The following is a 22,294-nucleotide window of genomic DNA, read 5'->3' on the forward strand; positions in this document are numbered from 1 at the left end:
GAAATTAAGCACATTGGTCATTTTCATTTGCGTGCCAGCGAGCTGTTTTGGGGCCACGCGGCGTATGCGCAATGCCAAGAAAATGCCTCGACTCCAGCGACACACGCAAAAAAACAAAAACTGCACGTCATTACCTTGATTTGTGGCGACTTTTGAGAGCCACCCACACAGTTTCAAGCATGAGCCATACAAATTTCGCACTTAACTTTCAGCGTTCCTCATCATTTATGCTAATCGAAGGCATTTTAAAACCGCTCGTCGATAGTTCAAGTGTCCTGCGATAAATCAAAATAATTAAGTCGCCTTAAACTGACTTGAGTCGCAGTGCGGCGGGTCCACAAAGTGACTGGCATTAACCAAAACTCCCAAGTGGGGCTCTAATAAGCTTGAGACAGCGCTAATTTTACCCTCATTAAACAAGCTGACATGCCAGGCCCAGGGCCGAATCAGGACCAGGACCAGATTGGTGGCTCACAGAACGCCACGATGCCAGCTAACGGTTTAGAGAGCTCAATAAACTCAAAGGGCTGGTCGACGTCCTTCGTTCCTTTTCCAACCTCCCGCCTGATGCCTTCCTCAGCCCACAAATTTGCCCCTTTAACCCCTGCGATTGCCATGCCAGCAAGCGTCGCCATTTTGGCAGTCATTAACGGCAAACTGCTTCATCATTTAATAACCCAAAAGTGAGCTGGTTAAATGCCGAGCGATGCGATGGGGCTCTTTGGCCCAAATACTCCCCCACAAAAGGGCACACAGACACTCAGACAACAGCTTGGGCTGGCAAGAAAAAAGCCAGAGTGGCACAGAACATGCCACACTTATTTTTATAGATTTCATTTTAACACCGAAAAAGGCAACGCATGGAAACTTAACCGATGCCGTTCCAGACCCTCAGACACCCGCAGCCCCTGGCACACTCCCTCTATTCGCTTGGCAGGCCCGAGACTACATAAAATTGGCAAGGCGTCAAAACGGGCGGCAGCCACGAAAAAAAGGGTTCATTATGGCAATTTGCTTAAACTCGCGGCGGATGCTCCTCAATTCTTTGGGAAGCTCGGCGTTGTGGCTCTTTTTTTTTACTGTTTTTCTCTTTTTTTTCTTTGCAGTCAGAATCTTAAAGCACACAATAATTTCGTGGGGCTAAATGAAAAATAGCGGCATCATTTGACGGTCTGGCTTTCATTTCACATTCGCCACACTTGGCGTGTTGGTCGGGTTCATAAAATATAATGAAAAGCAACATTTCCGGGCTCGGCGATTTTCCAGCTCCTGTCACCTCAAAGCGACCAGAGTTCAATGCTCTCCTTTGCATTAGCTCTTATGCCCCCAAGTTTTTCCAATATGTGTGCTTAGTGTCGCTTTGTTTGGACATTGCCAAGGGGGTTGTCAAGTACTGGGACTTGTGGACTCGGAATTATAACTTGATTCCAGTGCAGCAGGCTGTACACAATTTTTAATTGAGCCTCGATGGCAGTGCCACAGCCGACACGCAACCAGGACTACTTGGCTAGGAGCTGAGCCTCAATTCGAATTAGGAAAATATTTCAAAAAGCACTTAAGTTTCGGTCAGGTAGAAAGCTAAAGCACTTACTACAAAGAATGCACACGAGGAAAAACGATAATAGTTTAGTGGATCTTGAAAATAAAGACTAAAGTTTGGTTTTAAAGTTATATATATATGTAGCTTAGAATGTCATCCAGATATCAAAATTAGTCTGCAAAATGTTATTAAAATATTTATTTTTATTAATTTGTATTATTTCAGTGCAGCACAATTACTAAAATATATATTTTATTTCGAGTACTAAAGTCGAAATGACTACCATTGGCAAATTTCAATTTTAATTCTATTATTAAGAGTTCGCACTGTCAAGCATCAGGGGAAAATTAAGAAATTTTTTCTCGATTTTCGATTGTGTGATATTTTTCTCCATTCGAAGCTGTTGTGGTCGTTTACCCAGTTGTCGTCGCTGCGGACGGAAGTCCTTGCCTCCTGGTAAAATTGAAGGAGAAAGGCGTTTGGCGTGTTGAGTTTTCGTTTTTCGCTTTCCGTGCGTGCCTAATTATATTTGCGTGCGCATGACCAATTGCAGAGAAAGCCTTGGGCTCTGGCCGACTTTAAAGCCGTTTAAAAGGATATTAGCAAGCATGCATCATCGGCGGAAGGTGACAAGTGACATGTGTAGGCGTCGCTCCAACTGGTCACCATCGCCATCACCGCCACCGAATTCGAGACCCTGGTCGCGCAATGTTGACTTTATTGTCAGCAATATGATTTGTCACCTCGCTGGACAAGGAACACGGACAGCTCTCCCGGTCGCCTGACAGATGAGTGTCTGGTTTGGTGGTGAGCGGAGGAGTCCGCAGTACGGAGTCCACTGGCCACTTGGCACTTGCCACTTGGACATGGCGTGTCGGCTTTGTGGTCTCACCCACCTTGTGGCCTCGGTGCCTTGATCGATTACCATTACATCCACATCCCGGAGCCGATGGAGAGCAGGACCTTAATGGGTAATAAGTAGATTGCGTGATTGTTCCCACAGCTCGTCGCATTTTGCAGTGATTGCTCACTTTTCGACACTTTCGGGCGATGGCAGACAAAGACCAAGAGGCCAAAAGGCCGGGGTATTAACTCCAGTCCCGCTCCATCGGACCTCAAGTGGGCGTCCATTAATCAAGTCCTGGCCAGGAGATGTGTATGCTCTTGAATGGGCGTGCTGCCTTGCGGAACTATTCGTTTGCATTTTCTATTATTATGAAGACATGCCGTGTCGTATGGCCAACTTTTTGTTTATTTCTGTTTTAGTTACCACCCCCGCGTGTTTGCCGAGTAATTAGTGGCATAAGGCAAAAGTTTTTGAGGCAAATGTGTTGGCATTTGATTTGGAGGCGCTTCCTGAATCGAAAACAAATGGATGGTGGGTGGGGGAGCTTGTATTTAAATTAAGGTCACAGGCCCCGCACATTTCCAGAATTTATTTCCTAGAATCCGGCATTTAATCAGTCGTGCCACGCATTTATCGCTGCACTGAATCGAAATTATTTTTGCGAGGGTGCTTTCCGAGGATATGTTAAACAGATAGAAAGCGAATTCCATTGGATATCCCTTTTGGGGGATTCTTAAATTTATTTCCAAACATTCCGACAGCGTAATTGTTTCACGCCTGAATTTACAATTGTAGGGCGTAGTGCTCCTTTGGCTTGCCATAAATTTAAGCCGAGAATGTTTGGGCGGCCCGAGCGGGCCGAGTGTTTTGGCCAACTTGTTTTGCATGAAAAAGTGTCAACAACAAGCGGCGGGTCCTGCCTCAGGCTGTGACACCAAAGCTGACAACACTAATGAACGAGCGATGGGTGCACTTGCCACGCCTTTAACGCCCCTTACGCCCTGTGCCCTTTGACCCTCGCCCACTGGACGGCGCCCGCAACTTTACGGCATTTGTTCTATGCAGTTTTCACCTTTCCTTCCCTTGGCATAATTTCTTTTTTTTTCATTTTTCAGTTTTTAGTTTAGTTTTGGTTTTGTTTCTGCCGCCCGCAACTTTGACATAATTCAGGGCAGGACTGCCAGGCTGGCCAAAAATATGAAACTTTGCGGGTGTCGGTGCAATATTCTCTCTCATTTTTTGCCATTTTCGCCCTCAGTGCGTTTTGTTGCTGTTGTTGTTGTTGTTGCCCCCGGCAAAAGTTGATAACGAGCAGGTGTTAAAATGTGACCAAGTGTTGGCTGGCTTCTGGCACGCCTACTCCGCGCCCTGCCGCCCACCGACGCCCACTCGGCTGCCTTGGTGATTACAAGTTGTTGACACTTTTGCAGTTTGCGGCAACAACTCAACTCGGGCGAGCTCACATCGGCGCAAAGCGAGAGCCAAAGTTGGCTGGCTGGCTGGCTGTGGCCATGGCCAAAATGTCGCCACATCACTCCCCAGTCTCCAATCCGCTGCTCCTGCTGCTGCTGCAATTCTGGAGCTGGCAACTTGGGCGCCACTTGAAGCTGCAGTGCAGCCAGATTTGCTGGAAGGGATCTCAACTGATTCAGTTTGACATCGTGTCAAAATAATACAATATTTTTATTCTTCATATCACCAGTATTGACTCTTTTAACATATAACTTATTATTTACTAAAATCTAACTGCATAAAACGTAAACTACTTCATATGTTTATATCAAAATAACCTTCGAAACACCAGTTTAGCTACAGAGTGGGATATTATCTATATATTGGCCAAGTTTTTTCATATATATATATTGAACATTTGAACATTTTTTATCATTGATATCTTTATTTGATGTTATGCATTTCACTTTATGAATATAAAACTGTTTGCTTTTCAGTTTTTAAGCTGAGTCTTAATAATAAATTGTATAAGTGTATATGCATATTTGGAACGACCCTTTCTCACCTCTATTCTCCTATTTCCCGACCATATTTGGGTTTACGACGCTGGCGTTGACTTTTTAATGAACACGGCAATTTGCCGAAAGGTGAGGAAGAACACTGGCTCACACACTTGGGCAGGTGAATTGCGATGGGATGGGTTGGGGTGGGAGGGGGCGTGGCATGGCCTGGCATTTTTGATCAGCCTCGAATATCATTTCACATATCGTTAAAATTCGTTTAGGCGCAGCATACAAATTGCTACATTTCCGCCAAACTTCAAGGCGTTACCCGGGACTTTAGACCTACACCTCCATCTCCACCTTCACCTCCTGGTCGACCTTCCGCCACCACCACCCACTCGCCCGCTTTTCCTGCTCAGCGAATCGCTGGTGGAGTACTTTCAAAAATTTCCTGCGTGCGTCTGCGGTGGGCCTCGTGTAAATTGAATGAAATTGAAAAATTTAACGCAACAGCAATTCCATTACGTTTGCCAGGCTCATTTTCACCGCGTTTGGGCTTGGCCCTTGTCCCCCCGCCCCCTCAACCATCGACACCCTCCATCTGCCACCCATGCCACCCCCACGTCCTTGCCTCGAAATTTATTCATTACATGCAATTTTTTGCGCCGTCTTCACTTTCGTTTATCTGGGTTTCCTCAACATTTTCAAGCGCATTAGGCTTGGCAATCAGAAATCATGTGTGAAATGGGAAAAAATGTGCGAAATAAAATGAAAATCGCGCTGCCAAACAGGAAAAACACTGGGAAAACATCAACTTGGGTCCCAATGGCCTTCAGGCATTTGTCTTCATACGTGTGTGTTTTCAATTACAATGGCAATTGTTGTGGTTACAGCTATTGCCTTCAGTGCCCAGAGCTAAAAAAAACGGAATCAATGTGAATAAATAAACGCTTACAAACAGAAACGCACAAATAGATTGTCATCGGTCTCATCAGGCTTCCACAGATTACCGCATTAGCCGGGCCACAAGCAAAAAGCAGGCAAAGTTGATTCAAAAGATTCGAATTCCGATACAGATGGATCCCATAGATAGATACATAGGGATATATGGTTGGGGGTTAAGATGCATATTGTATTTATGCAATCTGCATTTTATAAATATTTTTATAAGCAATCAACAATGACAGCAGCCGAAGCCAGGACCATCAGGACCTTCAGCCCTGAGCCAACATGTTGGGCATGCCAAGTGCGTTCGTTGTCTTCCATTTCGCATTTCCCGTGTGTTATGTTAATGTTTAATATAAATGCCCGCTGCCATGTATTGGCTCAGTCTGCTCCTGCCGGCTAAGGAGCTTTTGAAAGCCAAGAAGGACAGAGTACTTTGCTGCACTGCGAGGAAAAAGAGGCAATTATGTGATCGCTGAAATTTGAAAAAGTAATATCCATTGACTTTTTTTCTATATAGTACTGCAAAGCTACACATCATTAAATTTAACTCTTGTTTGTTAGAGCAAAGAGAATTCTTGTTAAATTTCTAAAAAATCAAGCCTAATTATTGGCTCATTATGTTACCAAATGCTATGCAATTTGGTATTAACTGTCCTATATTGTTTGTGTTTTAATGGCAGATCAATCACTTTATCTTTCATGGGGCGTTTTTTTTTTGTTGAGTGTACGCTTAGCTCCCTTGAAATGCCTGGCGCATAAGCAAATAGATATTGCAGTCATCTGACTTGACCAAATCCAAATCCCATCATTTCGATGTTTATTCTGTATGTCGGAGCCTTTAAATTGACAACGGAAGCGGATCACAGGATAGTCGTGGGAATGTACCATGAAAACGGCTGGGTTATTAAATTTTAAAGGACGAACATTTAGGTTTTTTTCCGTCGTCTGATGAGTGTGCTTGTGTGTGCAATTTTGGTTAGTTGATGTCGCCAACAAACTTGCATACTAAATAAGCCGCTCGCTGCCGCTATCTCTCTATCCGCATCTCTGCACTCACTCTCTTTTCACCGAATTTTCCACCCCATTTTCCCACCCACTTCCGCCCCCCTTTTCCACAATTTTCCCCTCTCCTTCGGAGGCCTCATGCATTTTACATTTGCAGTCGTCAGCCGCTACTCATTTGTTTTCCTTGCGCCCAAAGGCAAACAAACACACACACATACACACATCGCCACATGTTCATGCAATTACATAGACCGCACAATACACACAACCACACGCATTGTTGCAATTGCAGGGGAAATAGACTTTTTGAATGCGAATGCGTTGCACATGTCAGATGGAATGCGCTTAGAAAAAAGCAGGAAAAACGTGGCAAACAAGAAAAGTAAGTGCGAGAAGAAAGAAGATGAAATCCCGCAGCAATTCGAGGCTTCTTTCTTCGTCGCCTGCTTTTCTTTTACTTTGCAATCGCAAGTAAGTTTTTCCTGTTTTTTCTTTTTTTTTTTTGCTACCAGGAAGGACAACAACTTGCTTGCTATTCCGAATGCAATGCCCGCACATTGGCTGAAAGGCATTGTAAAATTAAACTAAGCTGTAGACTTTGTTTAGTGATTATCTAACTTATTTAGTTGTGGTTAAATATTATTCATTAAGATATATTATCTGTATAGCACTATAATATAGCATTAGTAACATAAGGTAATTCGCTGAATGAATGGTTTCTTAAGTTAGGATCCTTATCATTGCGAATCATTAACACATTGTTGGTCATAATTGTTAGATTTATATTTTTTTTATATATTTATTTAGTTAGTTTGTGTGATAAGATGGTTTCTATGGAGTGTTTTATGAAGTAGCCACTGTGCAGTGCTTAGTTATTCTTGTAATTCCCTTTGCATTAGTTCCTCCAATTATTGTTGTAGGTGGATGCTTTGTTGTTGGGCTGTGGGCCCGTCTCCATGTTTCTCCATGTTGTCAGCAGGGCAGTCGGAGCAGTAAGCATCTGCTGTTCCGCTCACTAAATCCGTGCTACTTAAATCGTCCCTAAAATCCTCGTGGCAATTCTTTCGCCATGGAGCACATGCAGCTTTTGTGTGTGCTGTATGAGAATTTAATGACATTCTTAAGTTGTCATCAGTGGCTGACTGGCTGCCTGGTTACTTGGCTGCTGGCTGCTGGCTGGGTGGCTAAAAGGCAGGGCGAGTCTAGTCGCCGGGGACAGCGATTGGGCCAACTATCTTGGCAGGCTGACTGCCTTCAGCGCTGGGCTCCGACTTGGTGGCATCTTATCCTGTCGCCGTCGTCGCGGTTCCTGTCCTCCTCCAACGCCTCCAGCCAGCCAACTCCATTTCTTACCATTGTCGTGGCACTGGTTGTCCTTGTTGGCCCTGCCGGCATGGCAGGAATATCAAATTGAGTAAGACCAACAAAATGAGTTGAATCATTAGCGTGCACAACCCATACAAACCGAGATCGCTGGGGATAAACAGATGAGGTCAAAGTTTTAGAACAGATGGCAATGTGTCTCTATGACCCACTATCTTACGAGTTATATGTGCTAGTATTAACAAATACTATTTTTAGTAGAAGAAGTATGCTATGTCATGGCTATACTTATAATATTGATATTTCCATGTTTTCATTTTATTTTAAATATTCAGAGAAATAGTTATTGTTGATGCTGAGACATTTGAATACCTGTTATATCCTGTTATATCATGCTAGTAACTGGTACCATATCCATCACGAGTGTTTGTTGGAGCCGGAGGAGCACCCTGCCATGTGCCCCATCCACATCCCCATTCCACATATTGCGCAATCGCTGAGTTGGCCGGGAACCCCGCGGCATCTTGCGCCGCTGGATGCATTTTGCCTTTTGAGAGGATGAAGCCATATCAGCATTAGCGTCTGATGTCTCTTGTCTGCCCATTTTTGGGGACATTTCTTTAGGGCGAAATCTCACAAGACAGTTCTCGTTTTTTTCCAGGTCAGGTCGGGTCAGATATGAGGCATGTGCAATCCGATTGTGCAACCTTTTTTGGGAGCGACCATGGGGGGTTGACGAATTTAATTTTCAATTTCGGGCCAAAACATTTGCGCCTTTCATTTCACGCTGTCTGCCAGTCAAATACGAAGGACCCTATATACCATACTCCATAGCCAGGCAGTTATTTTTGCGCTGCATGAGCAAATCTTTAGTATTTGTACAAGCGACAGCCGCAGACTGAAAAAAGCCGCCGCATTTGAATATGCAATTTGCAATTTGACTTGGCTCTGACGCTGAAAGGAAGGAGGCCAAAACCGCGCGATTCTGCTGCCTGTCGACAGCTAGGAACTCCCACCCCCTCAAAGCTCCACCGCCCCTCTGCCATGAGTTAATCAGCGAGCTTAAGAAATCCCAGACTGTAACGAGTGAACTGGGGGTTTTCAGTTACTGAAACAGTAGAGGGCACCGAAAATAATTCCTATACAAATATTATATTTTATATTATTTTATATATTTTTTTACGAATATTTGATCTTTGAAATTTATTTCATTGTACATATTTTGAATTCTGTTAGATTTAGCAATCATCAATTATTAAATACAATAATTTTAAGTTCTGTTTTATAAAATAGGAAGCATATACTTTTGATACAATACCATCTAACGACACAACACTTACAGAACTGTCTTAATTTTTGAGTAGTTGTAGTTGCTAACTTTTTATGAATTTTAAGATGATAATATCAAGAGGAGCTCACGAATGGCAAAACCATATCTTTTTAGGCACACAGGCAAAGTCAAGACTAATTTCTATACCAATGAGTTTCACAAATTTGGTGAAGTGTCTTCGGCAATAGTTTCATATAAAGTCTGTACTCCGGCCATTTTATCACAGTGCCGGGCGCGTTTTTGTCGAACGTTCTGCGCTGACATTTCCGCGCAAGATTTATGCACTCGGGCTGCAGTTGAAGACAGCTGTCGTTGGAGCTGCTGTCTTTTCCCGTTTTTCCCAGCACCAGGGCTAGTCCTAATAGCTTTTTACTCTCTTGCATGAAATATGCCGCCGAAATGTGAAATAAAATAGAGTCGGAGCAGAGTTCATTGTGGGCTATGGAAAGTGTCAATCCGGATTTGCCATATTTTTTGGGCTCATGTCCTTTCACCCTGCGGAGGGCATCGTGCTCCACTTTCAAGTTCATCAATTGTCAGCCGCAAGTAAACTGTGGACTGTGGAAAAAAGGCCGGAAAAGGGTGGCAAGGGGGCAACTTGAGCGTACAACAAACTAAAGCTAAGTTCACCTGACAAACCAATGACAAGTAAACACGTCTGTGTACCCGCCTACAACCATCTACCCCCATATACACCCATCCCAACACACACACACAATTAGGACTTGATAAATTGCTTTTGTATGCTGTTTCAGTCATAAGCCAACGCGGCAGCAAAATGAAACAATAAGCCACGTCCGTCAAGTCAGCTCTTGAGGTGGCTAAAAGTCGAGTCGAGTTATGAGCGGAAGTCAGGACACCCTCGCACACATTCACACACGTACGGGCTATACAGGCTATACACCCAGGACCGACGCACACACTCGCAGACAACACTTCGTCACACTTGCCAAGACAATGGGACTAGACAGCCAGACAGACGCCTTCCTGGCTACGCGTTCGGCGTTTGCTGGTTGCATCACAGAAGTAGTGTTTAAAATTAGCTATATTTTTGTGCTCTTCAGATTTAAGAGTTAGCATGACCATAGTATAGTAGCTGTAAGATAGCTGAAAAGTCCTGGTCCCTATTATGTAAGCCACCCCAGCAGCGTTTCTTTCTCACCTGAGTTGAATAGCACTCGAATTCCAGAGCGCGACTCCCTTTGACTCGCTTCTGTTTTTTTTTGCTGGCTATTATCGGGCTCAGTCGCAGCGCAACTTTGGCTAATTGAAAACGCGTGTTAACACTTGAATAGAGCGTCAGAATGGGAAATCAGTCAGGCTAACTGGCTTCCTATAACACTTCATTTTCCTCAGCTATTTACATTTTGCCAGAATATTTCGATGGCTTTTTGTTGGCAACACCTTTGGTGTCTAAGGTCTGATAACTTTTCGGCTTACTGGCCGCCTATGTGGGAGTCCCTTTTTGAGGCAACTAAATGGCAATCTATTATACGTGTCCTTTGACCGTAACCGACACACACACACATTGCTGTCTGCTGTATACATAACTGTGTATTTGGGGCAATGTTACCTTTCGGCCTGGCTGGCTGCCTTGTGCGGGCCTTTATTGAAAATTGTCCAATTTGGACGGAGACTTTCGCACCCCCGCCCCCTCACACCCGGCTAATGCACACAATTTGCTTTGTATATCCGTTTCAGCAGGCTCGTCCTGCTTTGGGCCCGAAAACATTAACAATTTCTCAATGGGAGTTTTATGATGCAAAAGGGTTGCGCTGCTCGCAGAATAAAGAAATGAAAACAAGGCGACAATTACTGAGAGAAGCTTAACTTTAACTTTCACTTCAATCAACTCCGGCTGAGTGACAGCGGCAATTGTCCTGGCTGACATGGATGCGACTGAGTGAGAGAGCGCCAAGAGTCCTGTTGGCGCTGCTTCCGTGTTGCGGTTTTAAGTGCCTGGCTAGCGCGCTGCAGCTATTGCTACTAATTATGCATGGACTGCAGGGCAACAAACCGCGCTGATGTTGACACACAGCCAGAAAGGGTTCTGCTCCGAATCTCGGTCTGAAGCTGAAGATGAATCTGGAGATGGGGACAGCGATGCAGATGGAAATGGGGACTCAACACGAGCGGGAGATGCAGCCAAGGAGCCGCTGAAGTGGCTTGCAACTGTCACACGGACGAATGGAGATTTCTGCTGGTGCTCCAAGACGCAACTGCGTGTTTGTCATGTGTGTCATCAAGCTGAGAGAAAAGAAAATGAAGTTTGAGATTGTTATGCTATTATAATCTGGACCTGGGCAGAAAGCTATAGATTAAAAGATATACAATTACGTGCCTAGTTAAAATAGAAAAAATGAATTCATATAAGTTTTTTCATAATGTGCCAGACTTAACTAAAAGATAGTCATAATTTATTGCATTAACGTAAGATGCAGGGATGTTTTCGAAGGACAGGGGTTTCACAAGAGCGTTAGTTATATTTGTATTTGCTTAATCCCTATTTCAGTGTATGCAAGAAGCGGTTTTTTTTTTTTTTTTGTTTTTGTGCGTTTGTGATATTTTCTAATTTACACAAAATAAGCAATTCTCACGTCTGTGTCCTTCTGCCTCGTTCGCGTGTCGCTCCTGCGCCGCTGGCCCGCGTTGTATCCTCCGCCGAGGATTCAATTCCAGCCCGGGCATGTTGTTGTTTAGCCAACGGGCTGCAGGTGGCAACACCAAATGCTTTGTACTTCAAAAGCAAGTCAATTTGCAGCTGTGTGCGAGTGTGTGTGTAGGAGTGCCACCTCAGGAGCCCTCGCCCGCGATTGTCTCTGTGCCTGCTGCATTGTTTCTCTGCCACATTGGTTTATGTTTCCCTCGTTTTTGAAAAGTAAAGTAAATTTGCTTTATTTCTGTTGGCAATCGATTCACGTTTAGTTATTTCGCTGGCTTTGATGTCGGATGGAAATGGCCCGCTTACATATCCCGCCAGCAGCAGTTTTCCCTCACTCACCGCAAAAAATAACATTTTCCCCGTCTTATTTTCTTTTTAGGTAAGCCCCGAAAAGCGTCCTATACTCCAAACGGTTCGCAGTGAGTAAAATGTATCCTGCACTACCAAAAAACACGTGTTTTTCGTTTTATGCTTTCAATTAATTAGGTAAATGAATTAAAGCTCTTTAGAAGTAAGTTCAAAACAAGGAGTGGTAGGAAATCGCATTCGAATCAAGCAATAAGCATTTTCTTTTAATCGGCAGTGTAACAGGTAAAAATAATTGCTCCGCACCGAGCATAAACTAGCAATGGCAATGTAATTACACTTTCATTAGATTAAAATATCATAAGTGCCATAAAAATTAAGTTATGCCGAGGGGCGAGCACAATGGAAATGAAATAATCAGCTTACCCCGGCTGCGGGAAAACATAAAAGTCCGGCCGCACAAAAGAGCCTCGCCGTCGAGGAGCCACCGCGTTGCCAGGACACCGGCCAGGACTCATTGTTTTGGCAGGGAATCGCTTTGATTTCACGCGATAATTACAACGTGCTCCGCGAAGAAATATTCCGACTCGGGTTCGTGCAGCTATTCAGGTGGCAAACTTCGGGATCCTCAATCCCTGAGTCCGCCCACCGATTTTGCTGGAATCGGAGCGTTTCCTTGAGTCCTTTCGACGGCCAGTATTTATAGCCCCGGCGACATTTTGACATGCCGGCCGTGCCGACGTTCAGAGCCAATTTTTTGAGCCCTGGCCAATTTTGACCCATTCTTTTAGGTCTTACAAATGGGAATTAATATTTTTGGAAACACTTATTACTCTAAGAATTAGAGAAACTATGGTTTTATTTAACTAAACGTTAGGAGGGCGGTGTATTTTTTCACATCTATACCTGGGATAGCTATAAATATTTAAACAATATCATTTTAATTTTAAATTTGTATTAAATAAAATATATAATATTGCAAGACTTATAAGTAGCATAAGTACGTTTAAATCCTTCATTTAAATAAAATATTTTAAAATTATCCCACCCTGTATATTTCAATTTAAAAATTATGCATGCATTTATATTTTGATACAGAACTCGATTGCATATCACGAAATATAAATTATAAGCTGTGAAAGTATTTTAGGGGCCTTTTGGGTAATACATTTTATTGCGAATATTTTTTGCCGATGCCCTTTCATTTTTTAGTGCTGGCAGTGAAATGGACGGGCGGTGTGTGTGAAGTGTCGAAGGGTTATCCTTTTTTGTGTGTTTCTTTTGCCAATTACCGCACGCTTCGTGAGGCATGGTCGCCGCTTCGGGCACTCGCTGCGTATACGTAATTTTTATTGGACACTCTCACGCGTCGTCATCCATCGTCTGCCCTCGTTTCCACCCGCCATCCATCCGTTTGTGTGTCAAGTCGTGAGCTTTTGGCTCGTACGCAGAGTCCTAGGCCAACACGAGAATTTTATTAAGAAATCTAGTAAGCAAGCTCCAAACGGTTAGTTTGGTTATTAAATAAGAGTATCTGATATCTATTAGGATGACGTTAATCCCTAGAAGGCAGGTATCCGTGAGATATTTTTCTATTGTGGTAGCTTCATATCAAAACATAACGCTTCAATAATATAAACTTGTTAACGATAAAAAAATTATCTCTTAATAGTAATTCTTTTATACTAATTGAATTAATTTTTTTATAATTGAAGTCCATTATGGACCTGACATTTAAATAACGCAAACTATATTTTTTTGTATATAAAATTACCAAAAGTACTTATAATTTTGCAAAACTATAGTAAACTTTTTAAGGGGAATGTTTAAAAAAGAATGGAACATACGGAGCGAGTGACTTTCGATAAAAGACCTTGTTTCTTACAGTTTGAGAGTCACACTCTCCTTATTCCACGAAAAAAAGAGAAAAGAGCGAATTTGCTGGGCGAATGTGCAACCAAAACAAAACGGATAATTGTGAGTGTCCCTTCTCTCTTTTACTCTCAGCTGGAAATCTCTGACTTTACAGCTGTTAATTCTTAACTTTGCACTGTTAATTTACATTTGCCGATGGCCCAGAGAACTCGGAGCCGAGTCCTTTGAGCCTCGTGCGTTGAAAGGACCCGACTTCGTACGGGCCAAACAGTTTTCGACTGAGACTCGTGACGAACGGACGCGCGGCCAATGGCAAGCGGGCAGTGCGATTCAATTCGATGCGAATTCGACTCTAGCGGAAGCGGAAATACGAATGCCAACGAATTGCCAATGGCACGGCTGACATGTGTGCGTGCCGCGAGCGAGGATCGTCGAGTCGAGTGAATGGAATATCCAAAAACGTGGATCTCAATCTTCGAGTGAAATCGGAGCTAAGCTGTAAATCATAAAGTGTCAGTCAGAAAAACCAACAAAAATCAGTCGAGTGTGCTTTCTTCGCCCGAGATTTGTGCCACTGCATACTATAGCCCATAGTATATAATTTAATTTGCCAAATGTGTTGGAAAATTGTATGGCCCGGCGAAGGGGAAAGTGGCAAGCAAAGGAAAACTCCGAGCAGCAGCTGCCAGTGCCGCACGGCTTACTGCTTACTGCTTATGCTGGTAATGGGTTAATGCGGTTGAGCACTCGCATGCCTTCACGCTTATCCCCCCATCGCCCATCGCCCCTCTGGCATCGCACATCGCTTCGAAAAGCAAATATTTCATGTTATTTACCTAGGTGCGCCACTTTCGTTAATTGTATGCAAAAAAGTTGCCAACCCAACCCCCTCCCTCCACACTGTGGCACACTCTCCGTGTGTGAGTGAAGTGAAGTTTTTGGCTCAGGTTTATTCGCTACAACAACTTTCGGGTGGCTGGTTCAATTACAACCCCATGGCCCACAGCCCACGGCCCATCGCATATCGCCTGCCGCACTATTTCCGCTCTAAAATTTGAGCCAACTTGCCGTTGCCAGCTGGGCTCCTCCTGGTTTAGTACTGTTTCAGCAAAGCAAAACCTGTTCCTGCGACGTTGCTGCGCCTCACTTAGTAAATAAATTGGCAATCGCATTTAATGTGAGTTTATGTGCGTCGCTACCTTGGGTCGACTGCTCGGCTCGGCTCCTCTACTCTGCCATTTGGTAGTTATTTTTTTTCGGTTTCTTGGCTCGTGCTCATGTGCAAATCGTAAATTCACGTTAATGCCGAAATTTCACGTGATAATGACGTGATTACCTGGCGCACACACACACACATACAGGCCCACAATGTGGCGATCCATGCACATGTCTCCATGTCCCCATGTCCTCATGTCTCGCCATGTCGCCTGCCTATCCTTGTCTGCCAGGACTTGGGGCATAAATACGTAACATTCAACTGGGAACTTGGTACTGGTAACTGGGAACTGGTAACTAGGAACTCACTCCGCTGGCAGCTCAACTGAAAAATGAGTGCCCCTAAAATAGTTGCAATGCATTCAACTGAATCGGAGTGCGGTGGTAGTCCTGGCCGGGAATTTCTGGTTAGGCCCAAGCGTAAAATTGTTGGCGTAGTTCCCAAGTGCTGTTCAATGAGTTGGAGTTGAAATTGCTGCAATTGTTCAGTGCCACCGCTCCATTCGTAATCCATTCCCAATTTAAATGGCAAAGGGGTTCTGTTCTGATTTTTTTTAAAGCGTTTCCTAACTGTCTCAAAGTTTCTTTGCAATCGCGTAATTTGGCCGTATTCTTTGCGTTTTATTTGCAACTTTTTAATTACTTTTGAGTATCGATTTGAACTTTGCGCCTGTCGCCCGTTTACACTCTAATTAAGCGGCCCATTCAAGGGCTCTGTATTTTGTATTTATATCCTTTTGCTCCTGCTCCTGTTTCTTATCGCGCCAAGTAAGAGAAGTTCTCGGCTTTTAAATGCAGCTGTCCCAAGTTGGTGGCGCTTTAAACGTTCGCTGGCATTTCCGTTTCCGTTAAATCGCTCCTAAGCCAGTTTGTTAGTTTTACCTTGACATTTTATGCAGTTTTTCTCGGTGTTATATGTATGTATTTTTTTCCAGCTACCTTTTGTGTGCCTTTGTTTTGCTTGTTACCTGCGCGCAATTTTTTCTAGTTACACGGGAAAAATAATCTTAAAGAGATTACGAGATTATGATACCACCTAACTTATACTTGGATGTATAAATGAATTCCTTTCATAATTTAGGCCTTAGCCTAAATGAAAAGTTTCAAGAATATCGGTTTCTGACTTCTTTCATTGTGGTTAATCGAAGACAAGCTATTATTTAGATACTTTTTGTTTTAGCTACATAAATTTAATTCTTTTTGTGAACAACAAAAGAAGTACGCAAAAGTACGCAACTCCAAAGTGAATTATTTCGCCGTGTGTAGTGGCAATGGCAGCAGCTGCTTGTGGAACAACTTTAACAATATTTGCTTTGCTGCAACACTCCCCCGCCCCCTGCTCGGCGATCCGTGGCCTTTGTTCGGCTCCGGACTCCTTTCACTTTGAGTTCCCCGCTGTCCGCACCCGAATCATGAATCATTTCTACCGCTGCACCCACCAACTCCCATCAGCTCCTGCCGTCCTTTTGGCCACATCTAAGTGTTGTTTAATGCAGCTTTTCAACTCATTCGCTTTGACATACACGTGTGTGCCGGGCTCTCGGTTCTCGGTTCTGGGTTCCGGCTTCCACTTTCCACTTTCTACTTTTTATTTGCCAACCTTCCAACCTTGCTGCCTTTGCATGTAGCATCAGATTTGCTTATGCAAATGCGTCGCCGAGAAGGGGATTTGCCAATTGCACCGCTCGTCCTCGATCGAAATGTTTACGGTTTCTATTCGAAGAGGGCTGATGTCATAGCTTGTCGATGGCCAGTTTAAATAATGGCCACCGCAATAAATTATTAAATCAACAACAATTACTCACTGGCCGGCCAAAGGGAATCAATCAATGCTTCTGTGGGAGTCGAAAATCGAGTGAAATGAAGTGATGTGGAATGGAGTGGATTCATAAGCTGACAAAATGCCAGCTCACTCCACGCACCGTAGGTGTATTATAACGAGTTTCATGACAGCAATTATGCGAGGTCGGCACCGCACTCCTCCGCACACACACAAGCACACACACCCGCACCTATGAATACTTATTATTACGCATACGCAGTGGTGCCGGAGCAGGATAATATGTGGTTTGGGCGTTGCTTTTCGAGGGCTTTGTAATCGATATTACAATGGCATTGTGTTAGGGCCTCGATATGCTGGCAGAACAGGTATTTTTTCAGCCTTTTTATCGCTCCCTGCATCGCGTTCAATGGATCTGGGCGTATAATCGAAGGGTCGTGTTTGCCCGGGGGAGTTGACAATGCATGTTTAATGTACTTTGCCAGTAATTTGTAATTAATAATACATGAGCTGCATGTTGCCGCCCGCCGCCTGAGATTTTACCATATGCCAGTGCAATCGGCTTTGGCTTTAACTCTGGCTCCCACATGCAATCTATACGTATAGTAATATTTCGTTGCCTACTTTCGTGCGTTCCCCCATTGATTTCACTTCGATTTCAGTTGAGTTCAATTCGTTTTGATTCCGTGTTACATGTCGGCAGTTTGCCATGTGCCAGCTGCCTGACAGCCAGATCACCCAGCCAGCTGCTGTTGGTACACTTTATGTCATTTTTTGATTTATGTGTGATTAGTATTGGCCGTCCTTCGTCTGTTCGGCTGTCAGTCGGAGCCCAGAATGGGGCAAGTGAGATTTTCCATTTGTCTGGCTCTCTTGCCAGTTGTCATTTCGTATGAATACATTACAAAATCCGAAGTCTGTCTTCGCTTCACCCGCTTTCAGCAGCTCTCGGTTGACTTTTGTTCCGGCAGCAGTGCAGCTGTGGAAGTCGAGGTCGGATTCGGTTTCACCCCTTGAATTACACGCCTCGATGTTTCTGTAAAATGTGCAAATGAAGTCGCCGTAAGAAATTCCCAGGCTGACACACATGGAGCGAGAGGTTTGAACAATATAAACAATGACAGGCCATAAAATATGCAAGCACCCTAAATACCTGCAAGGCCCTAGGTGGTTTCTGATTCAGTTTCAGTCCTTGTGAGTCCCTCGATCCTTCCATCCTGGCCTTTCATCCTTCGAACTGGGAACTGTGTTTGCTTGCCCAATTCGGATTGTTGATGTAAATGTCAGAATAAATAATAAATACACTGTGTTGTGCCTTCAATTTCATAACGCTGCGCAGTTTCGTGACTTTAACGAGGCTTTAATTTCAGAGATTATGGATTTAATCCGCTTTTAATTACAGGCAACGTTACTGCTCTGCTGCTCATGCTGCTCCTGCTGCCGATGGTTGTGTATAATTAAAGTATCAAATGTGTTAATTGATTATGCAATTAGCGGACCGGGCGTGTTAGTTAATTAAGCGGCGATGAATAAATTTATGGTATTTATATATCCATCAATGGGCTCCACTTACAATCGCCATGATTGGGGAAGAGGTTTATTAAATTACGAATGCCCGCAATTGAGAGCACTTGAACTATTAGTTTATTTGCCGTAAGCATTCATTCATTCGCATTCAGATGGGAAACTCCTTGGGTTCCTCTTCCTGTTTCCTGCTTTCTCCCCTCTCGCTCCTCCTTTCTCCTGCTCCTTCTCCTTCTCCGGGCTTCTTTCTTTTCGTTTTGCTGCTCTGCTCCGCTGTGTTCTCATTTATTCATACGTGCGCTTATTGCAATGTTCATTGCTTCATATTCATTATGGCAATGGAGCAATGTGCGTTCGCTTCTCCAGACAAGAGCACGTTTGTGTGTGTGTGTGTGTGTCCGATACGTTCGATAATCCAATAAATATTTATGAAGCACTTTATTGGAACAACACTGAATTACTTTATGGCAGACGTATGTATGCATGCCCGTCCATACGGCATACACACGTGTCTACTGCTGCCATATGCAGCAGATCCTGGAGCAGAATCGGCAGGAGCAGGACCAGGACCAAAAAACTAACAACCAAGCAGCAGCTACAAGCGAATCATGCGATTCATGCGGGCCAGGAGAACAGTCGGAGTGGAGAAACAAAAAAGGAACTATATATTCGGCATTTGGTGAAGTGCTGCTCGAGCTGCTGCTCCTCCACATATTGCTCATACGCACCGGGGTGCGCTTTGATGCGGTCACTTTGGCCAGACGTGGCTTGTTGGCATTTTGGTTTTTAATATTTTTAAGAGCCCTGTCTGTGGGCTCAACTGCCGTCCAACACTAATTGCCTCTCGTTCACCATAAATGAGTTCTTGTCTGTGTGTGTGCATGTGGCCAGCACTCATGTTTAAATTATAGACTGTCGACTCAAGTGATTTGGAGGTAAACTGCTGCTGCAGTTTGTTGACCCAATTAATCTGCCGAACACTAAGCACCTGGGCCAAGACGGTCTATACCTATGCACAGTTCGCATTGTTAACTTCCCGTCAGGGGTGTGATTGTGTTGAAATTACGTTTGCTTTACGACCCCACAAGTCCAGCGATATGTGTACAAATGGATATATACATTTATCCTGGAAATGACAGCGGTTGAATGATTTAGGTTTGCTTAGGCTAGGTCGCTGATAATTTAATTTGAATCCATAAGCCACGCGAATTAATTTAAATCAAAACTAACACATCGATTTTTACAGTTGGTGTCAAACGAAAGGCTCTTGAAATAAAAATTGTCAACTCTATTTAATATTCTTTTAAGGCCAAACGCAATTTAAACCCAAATTTTCTATACAAACCATTTGTTGTTGTTTCGGTTATGGTAAATAAATATTCTGGTATTTGTAGGATTTGCTATGAGTAAATAATTCTGCAAATTGGATAGTGACCTGCAAACAAGAAATCTAGTTTAATTATTGTTATTCACTTTATTGCGTATTAGCCTGCAATTATAGCCGCTCTGTTATTTTACGGGGACAGTAAGTAATTCTATTATGCTGACCGCAACTGTGGCGTTATTTTTTGCGATTTCCCGCTGCTAAACAAATTTAAAGGCAAACACAAGTGAACGCACCAATGAATACGACAAAATCAATGCAAGTGCAAACATTAAATGGCAACACGACAATGACAAACAACAATAGCTCCAAATATGAATGATGTGATGCGGCTTGACAGGGGGCGTGGCTGCGGTGGGAGTTTTTTGGGCATGGGCTTCACCCAAACACCCTTGGCAGCGAGTTTAAAATTATTGACCAAATTTTCGGGCAAACATACCGCAAAAACGAGCACAAGAGCAAACTATGGGAACAATGCATAACTGGGTCAGTTTGACATGTCGTTGTCGCAGCCAGTCCTGACGGCCTCTCGCCCTCTCTTTCGCTCCATTAGCGGCCTCTCTTTCTTTTCTTTGACGTCCATCTCCCTCGCACTCCGTTCACAATATTTGGCAGTGCATGTGGACAAGGAGGATGGGGCATAGCCGACGGAATGGGGACGAATGTCAATGCATAAAATTCATTCAATGACTTTTGCAGCTATTTTTCTTCCACTTTCATGATGGGGCATTGCAGGGCGGCTAAGCCAGGGTGGCCCTGCAAAAGGGGGCGGTCCTGGAAGGGCAGACAAATAAATTGCAAGACATGCAATAAGACGAGGACGAACCGAATGTGTGTCTAAGTGTGTCTCTGGCTTGTCTAGCTGCCCTCCGCCCGCCTTCTTGTATGCAAATAAAATTGTACACGAAATTGACTTTATGCAGGCGCCCATATAAACACACACACACATTTATATATATATATATGCATTAGGGTGGACCAGTATTAACAATCCTGCAAAATTTTCAATGATTTGGGCCAATTTAATTAAACAAACTTGGTTAGTGTAAGATCTGATTAGCATACGTGGGTGTGTTTTTGGAGAAAAGATATTTCCAATTATACCATTGAATTGTGAGCTCACCGCGTATTCCGCGCACCAGAGGTCCACCCCCCAATGTCAGTGTGTGCATATTTTGTGGAACGTTAGTGCGAGACATGACTTTGACTAACGTTGCTGCCGCATGTAAATGGCACCATGCTGCACGCCGAGTCAGCCGAAGCCCAGACCTGGATCCGATCCCGATCACAATCCCTAACCCAAGCCGTACTCCAAGCCCATGCCACATTGGTGGAGACCATGCCACACGTTTCCCCGTAATCATCCATTATCCTAATGCCAGGTCCATGTGCCCAGGTCCCCCGAGTCTGCGCAAGTGTGTGTATGTGTACACTGGCCGATTGGATTATGCCTTTAACCTGCGTACACTGCTCGACTTTTCGTGGCCTTCGCAGCGACATTTATTAATGATGCTACCGGAATTTGTATTTTGGCCCAGTTGGATGCAGTTGCGCAGCCCCAAAACTATTTGCGTAATCGTTTTAATGGGCCCATTAAGGGAGGCAATCGATCGATGTGGGCAAAACTGTAAAATCGAAAAGGGCAAAGGACTAAATCCAAGTCCTTCTGCGTCACTTCAACTGCGGGCAATTAGGGTGAGACACACTCCTCCCCCATTCACCGGCTATAATTTAAATGTTTGATTCATTTTCCAACCCATCCTACTATCCCGGTGGAAATACTCGTGTACCTCTGACGACATCTGCTGCGATTCTCAGATAGTTACACGTACATTGTGGTGGGCAGGTGGGGTTCTGAAATCAATACTCATAAATTAAAGTCATAAAATGGCAACATCATACCAATACAGTACCACAGTAAATATAAATAGAAGCCAAACACGAATTTTCAAGTGCCACCATCAGTCTGCACGTCGGAATCAATCGATTCACGTGTCGTACTGCCTGTCATTCCATGGCTGAACTTTGAAGAAGGATATGGTCCGAAAGGACAAAGTTTAAAGCCAAAGTAGGAAACCCAAATCGAACGAGAGATCTAAGTGCGCTTTCTAATTACCATGTGTACTCCGATGCTCTCTTTCAATTCAGGTGAGATGAGTTGGCTGGGACATCAGAAATCCGGATCAGGACAGGACGGACAAGTTTACGATGGCAGGGCACATGACAGTATCCGCAGACGCGACCTTCAGGCCCATTTAAACTTTCACAAACAATAAAAATCGCCCTACATAATACATGAGTCCGTGTTACGACCCCGTGACAGACAGACAGCCAAAATAAGTTCTCTGGGCTTGGATTTGTGGCTTTATGCCCAAAAAGCCAACAATCCTGCGCGGAGTGAAATGCGGAAAACAAGTTTTGCATTTGAAGGGGCAAACATTTGCGCACTCATTACGGATCTGATTGTTTGCCTGCCGACTACCACAACTTTCGCCCTATTAAAATTTCATTAGAGTTTTGCTCTGGCCTGTAATTATGAATGGAGTTAACCAGACAGTTGACCAAAAACCCGAGGAAACTTTTCCTATGAAAGAGTTTGC

The 22,294-nt window shown here is 43.9% G+C and overlaps 1 protein-coding gene across 4 annotated transcripts in view; it reads left to right on the forward strand.

Moving 5' to 3' along the window:
* Nucleotides 1–22,294, forward strand: part of LOC117144169 — a 106,797-nt gene that overhangs the window by 21,335 nt on the left and 63,168 nt on the right. For 2 of the 4 annotated variants that reach the window (XM_033309211.1, XM_033309210.1), the window contains exon 1: nucleotides 14,084–14,303. The exons of 1 other annotated variant lie outside the window; for it this stretch is intronic. The gene's annotated coding sequence lies outside the window, so the exon portion shown is untranslated. Of the gene's footprint in view, nucleotides 1–14,083; nucleotides 14,304–22,294 lie in introns of those variants that run through there. One more of the 4 variants, XM_033309208.1, reaches the window with a different exon arrangement.

The sequence above is a fragment of the Drosophila mauritiana genome, chromosome 3R (genome assembly GCF_004382145.1).
Source record: "Drosophila mauritiana strain mau12 chromosome 3R, ASM438214v1, whole genome shotgun sequence".
Taxonomy (NCBI): Eukaryota; Metazoa; Arthropoda; class Insecta; order Diptera; family Drosophilidae; genus Drosophila; species Drosophila mauritiana.